Below are 6,139 nucleotides of genomic sequence, written 5' to 3' on the forward strand. Positions count from 1 at the left end.
GAGAAAGAAAAACAATTAAACAAGGCACGCTCCAAGAAATCTGTACTAAGATCAGAAGAGAACTTACAGAAAAAGGAGCCGCAGTAGCAGCAGTTGGAGAAATATCCTTCCCTTTGGAAAGGGAAGACGCATTCGATGCTTGAGCCACGGGGGCAGCCTTAGGAGCCGAAGCTTCGGAAGCCACCACGACCGGCGAAACGGCATCGGACTTGGCCTTTTTAGGAGGAGGCTCGATAAAGCCCTCATCACTGTAAAAGAAAACAGTCGACTGTGATTATAACAGGAGTATGAAAGGTAAAAAAGGCACAGTATAACTTTCAGAGAAGAACTACTTACATATCGAAGAGATCATCTTCATCGGCAAAGCCGCCGGTTGATCTCTTCGCAGGAGAAGCTCTGGCCCCATCAGCAGCTGCATCAACAAAAGTATCATGATCAGTGTCGACGTTACGCACTGATCCATCTGCGATACAAGTGTTATCGGCTGAGGGGCGAAGATCAGCGTGGGCAACTTCAAGATTCATCGGACTGTTATATTCATCCTCTAGACCTGTTTCATCGGTGGTGTGAAAATCTATGGGGATTGAGGAGCCTCTCTCCTCGGAAGTATCATCCGGTGAATCACGTGTATTTTCAGAAGCCATAGGGATCTGGCAAAGAAAAATGAAAAAGTAAGAACAAAGGTAATCATGTCGGCTGAACAAGAAGCTATAATAAAGATGTGAAGAAAGGAAAATACCCCTAATGGTGGATGATCAACGTCAAGGGGAGCATAAGAAGAGATTAGCGGGATCGAATCTTCCTGGTTGAAGGAAGTAAGACGATGAACTTCATCAAGCAACTCCTTTTCTGATAGATCGGCAGCATTAATCCTGGTCTCATCCTTTGGACCTGAGTACAACCACATCGGGTGAACTCTGGCCATGGCTGGCTGGATTCGACGCTTCAGGAAAACTGCTGCCACCTCCGTACCAATCATAGTTTGGCCGTCAGCCTCTTTGATTCAAAGGAATTTGGCAAAAAATTCTTCGGCTGAAGCCCTTTCGTCGGCTGAGAGGATGTTCTTCCAAGAGTCCTTAGGCTTGGCTTCAGAAACGTCGGCATAGCAGGGGAGTCGACATTCGGGTGAAGAGGAATCTTTGACGTAAAACCATTTCAGCCTCCATCCTTGCACAGACTCTCTCATTGGGAAATTGAAGTAATTAACTTCTGAGCGGGCAACGAAACCTACCCCTCCGGTGACAAAGTATCCATTACTACTGCTGTATCTCTTCACATAGAAGATCTTTTTCCACAGTCCGAAATGAGGTTCAATACCCAAAAATGCCTCGCAAAGGGTGATAAACACGGCAACATGGAGGATTGAGTTGGGGGTGAGTTGCCATAGTTGGATCTCGTACGTCCGCAAGAGATGGAGGAGGAATCCATGAGAGGGGAGTGAAAGGCCTCGATGAAGAAAAGATAAGAACATCACAGAAAATCCCGCGGGAGGATCAGGCCGAGAAATCGCACCTGGAAGGATCACATCACCCATGTCGGAGGATATCAATCCTAAGCTTCGGGACCTCTTCTCGTCACGCTTGGTGACGGTTGAAGCTACCCAGTCCCCAGGTTTGACCGTCGAGCCCGACGGCGCTGGCGGCGCCGGAGCTGGGGGAGGGGCGCTCGGGGCGCTCCCCTTCGGAAGAGAAGAGGAGGACTTGGCAGCAGCACCTCCGCTGGTGGAGCTAGCGGCGGCGGCGGTGTTCTTCTTCTTCACCATCGCGAGATCTGAGGAAGATTGAAACTGTGGCGGCGGCACGACAATGGTGAAAGAAGGGAGAAGAGGGAGAACGAGGAGATGCTGCGGGAACCGTGGAGAGGATTGAGAATTTTTTGCCTTTGGAAATTTTAAGGAGAAGTTAAGGGGTAAGTAAGCACGTGGCGCTTGAGGAAGGGAAGGAACTGACGGCCCACTACGCCCACGATTGCGCGAAAATCGAGGAGCCACCTCGGTCGTTACGCGTACAGTGGTCAAGCCCTAAAACACTGATTGAACAGGGCTAGGGCTAGCTCGTCATGATGAACCTGTCAGATTAGCCTGCAGCAGTAACACGTCAGCAATGACATCATAATTTGGAAGCATTCGAAGGAAATATTAAAAGTCATCGGATGAAGGCTTTGAGTCCACGCACGGATTGCAAGCATCCGAACCTGGACTCGGGGGCTACTCCCATCGGGAGCGCTGACGCGCACCCGATAAAAAGAAGACTCGACAGAATAAGCAGTCGAAGGAAAAAGGACTGAGTCTGCACTCAAACGATTACACCCAGACACTCCCATCGGGAGCGCATGACGTACATCTAGTAAAAGTTTTTTGCACTCCAGGATCATGCCCGGGGACTTGATTCTGTGTAGAGTAACGTTGTTTTGCCATCGGCAGTTAACCAAGAAAAGTTGGGCACATTGCTCATTATCCTTTGCGTGAAGAAAATATATCGGATGACCTATGAAGCCTTGCGAAAAACTCGGCAGAGGAAAGTATTCGAGTAGTACAACTTGAGTCTACGCACGGATTGCAAACATCCGTACCTAGACTCGGGGGCTACTCCCATCGGGAGCGCTGACGCGCACCCGATAAAAGGAAGATGAAGCATAATCAAGATGAATAAGAATAATGAAGGAGAAGAATATCATGAGAGGACATGCATTAGTCTCTACCCGAATTATCTTCGGCTAGACACTCGGGGGCTACTGACGTGGGCATTACCCTTCGAGTAACCGACGTTACCCTATCCTGTATTGACCAACTGGAGGCCCATGAAGACACCCGAAGGCTAGATGGGCCACTAGGTCGGCGCACCAGAAGATCCCTTGACGGGCAAGACAAGGAAGCGAACAAACAAGGAAAGATTGGATCTAAACTACTGTAAATCTAGTCGTATTCGGTTAGACCTCTTGAGACCTGGCCTCCTATACAAAGGCCAGGAGAGGGGCTGCCGAAGGACACGAACAACCTTAGCAATCTTAGCCGGAAAAAGCTTAGAGCTAGGTAACCCTAGCAATAGCAATCTCGCCTAGATCTCAGCCGATTTATTCGGCACCCCATTGTAACCCATTGTTTTCATAATCAAAGAACAGACAGGCAGGACGTAAGGGTTTTACCTCATCGAGGGCCCCGAACCTGGGTAAATCGCTCTCCCCGCTTGTCTGTGAACCGATGTCTCGCGTTAGCCTACAGGATTCCATCAACCCTAAGCCCCTATCGGAGGGCATTGGCGAGGAGTACCCTCGACATTTGAAGTATTTGAAAAAGGGGCTTTTGGCTTAAACGTTTGAAACCCAAAACGACTTCTCTTCATGCTAGACTTCACAAGACCGAGTTTAGGGTTAGGGGGTAGATACATGATTTGTCTGGTTTGAATATGTCTAAACTTTGTTCATCAACTTTAATGCTAACTATATGACATAAGAAGACTATGTGCTTTGGTTTTTCATTTTTTTTTGTTTTTTTTGAATTTTATGCCCATATATTAGAATCTTGGTCAAATCCTAGGTTTGACAAAGATTTAAACATGTTTAAAACATGAAAACGAAAAGGGAAGCTTGTATCCCTCTTAATTAGTCACTCTAATATGAAGTTTTTGGGAGGTTTTTGAAATTTCCATGTTTGAAACCCAAAACCACTTCTCTTCAAGCTTGACTTCATAAGACAGAGCTTATGGTTAGGGGGTAGATACATGATTTGTATGGTTTGAATATGTCCAAACCTTGTTAATGCATCAACTTGAATGCTTACTATATGACATAAGAAGACTATGTACTTTGGTTTTTCATTTTTCTGCTTTTTTTGAATTTTGTCCCATTTGAATCTTTTGGTCAAATCCTAGGTTTGACAAAGATTTAAACAAGTTTAAAACACATGAAAATGAAAAGGTAAGCATGGATCCTTCTTAGTCACTCTAAAATAAAGCTTTTGGGAGGTTCTTGAAATTTCCATGTTTGAAACCCAAAACCACTTCTCTTCATGATTGACTTCATAAGACAAAGTTTAGGGTTAGGGGTAGAGATATATACATGAGTTGTCTGGTTTGAATATGTTTAGACCTTGTTTATCAACTTTAATGCTTACTATATATATGACATAAGAATGCTATGTGCATTGGTTTTTGATTTTTTTCTGAATTTGTATGCCCATTTGAATCTTGGTCAAATCCTAGGCGGTTTGACCAAGATTTAAACAAGTTTAAAACATGAAAATGTAAAGGTAATCATGGATCTTTCTTAGTCACAGTACTCTAGAATGAAGCTTTTGGGAGGTTTTTGAAATTTCCATGTTTGAAACCCAAAACCACTTCTCTTCATGCTTGACTTCGTAAGACAGAGTTTCGGGTTAGGGGTAGATACATGCTTTTTCTGGTTTGAATATGTATAGACCTTGTTTGTCAACTTCAATGGTTACTATATGACATAAGAGGGCTATATATGTGCTTTGGCTTTTCATTTTTTGATTTTTTTCGAATTTTTTATGCCCATTAAAATCTTGGTCAAATCCTATGTTCGACCAAGATTTAAACAAGTTTAGAACATGAAAATGAAAAGGTAATCATGGATCTTTCTTAGTCACGGTACTCTAGAATGAAGCTTTTGGGAGGTTTTTGAAATTTCCATGTTTGAAACCCAAAACCACTTCTTTTCATGCTTGACTTCATAAGACCGAGAGTTTAGGGTTAGGGGTAGAGATACATGATTTTTTTTGGTTTGAATATGTCTAGACCTTGTTTATCAACTAATGCTTACTATATTACATAAGAAGGCTATGTTATTTGGTTTTTCATTTTTTCTGTTTATTTCTAATTGTTTATGCCCATTTGAATCCTATGTTTGACCAATATTTAAACAAGCTTAAAACATGAAAATGAAAAGGTAAGCTTGGATCCTTCTTAGTCCCTCTAAAATTAAGCTTTTGGGAAGTTTTTGAAATTTCCATGTCTGAAACCCAAAACCACTTCTCTTCATGCTTGACTTCATAATTAAGACAGAGTTAAGCGTTAGGGGGTAGATACATGCTTTTTATGTTATGAATATGTCTAGACCGGCCATGTTCATCAAGTTGAATGCTGCTTACTATATATGACATTAGAAGGCTATGTGCTTTGGTTTTTTTTTTTTTGAATTTTTAGGCCCATTTGAGTCTTGGTCAAATCCTAGGTTTGACCAAGATTTAAACAAGTTTAAAACATGTAAATGAAAAGATAAGCCTTGATCCTTCTTAGTCACTCTAAAATGAAGATTTGCGAGGGGTGTTCTTGAAATTAAGCTTGGGTCCTTCTTAGTCACTCTAAAATTAAGCTTTTGGGTTGTTTTTGAAATTTCCATGTTTGAAACCCAAAACCATTTCTCTTCATGCTTGACTTCATAAGACATAGTTAAGGGTTAGGGGGTAGATACATGCTTTTATGTTTTGAATATGTCTAGACCTTGTTCATCAACTTGAATGCTTACTGTATATATATATGACATAAGAAGCTAGACTATGTGCTTTGGTTTTCATTTTTTGATTTTTTTTTGAATGTTTATGCCCATTTGAATCTTGGTCAAATCCTAGGTTTGACCAAGATTTAAGCAAGTTTAAAACACATGAAAATGAAAAGGTAAGCATGGATCCTTCTTAGTCACTCTAAAATAAAGCTTTTGGGAGGTTCTTGAAATTTCCATGTTTGAAACCCAAAACCACTTCTCTTCATGATTGACTTCATAAGACAGAGTTTAGGGTTAGGGGTAGATATATACACGAGTTGTCTGGTTTGAATATATGTCTAGACCTTGTTTATCAACTTTAATGCTTACTATATATATGACATAAGAAGACTATACGTACTTTGGTTTTTCATTTTTCTGATTTTTTTATTTTTCTACCCATTTGAATCTTGGTCAAATCCTAGGGTTGACCATGATTTAAACAAGTTTATAACATGAATTGAAAAGGTAAGCATGGATCGTTCTTAGTCACTCTAAAATGAAGCTTTTGGGATGTGTGTCCTTGAAATTTCCATGTTTGAAACCCAAAACGACTTCTCTTCATGCTAGACTTCATAAGATCGACCGAGCTTAGGGTTAGGGGTAGATACATGATTTGTATGGCTTCAATATGTCCAAA

Source organism: Lolium perenne, chromosome 4 (genome assembly GCF_019359855.2).
Source record: "Lolium perenne isolate Kyuss_39 chromosome 4, Kyuss_2.0, whole genome shotgun sequence".
NCBI classification, from domain to species: Eukaryota; Viridiplantae; Streptophyta; class Magnoliopsida; order Poales; family Poaceae; genus Lolium; species Lolium perenne.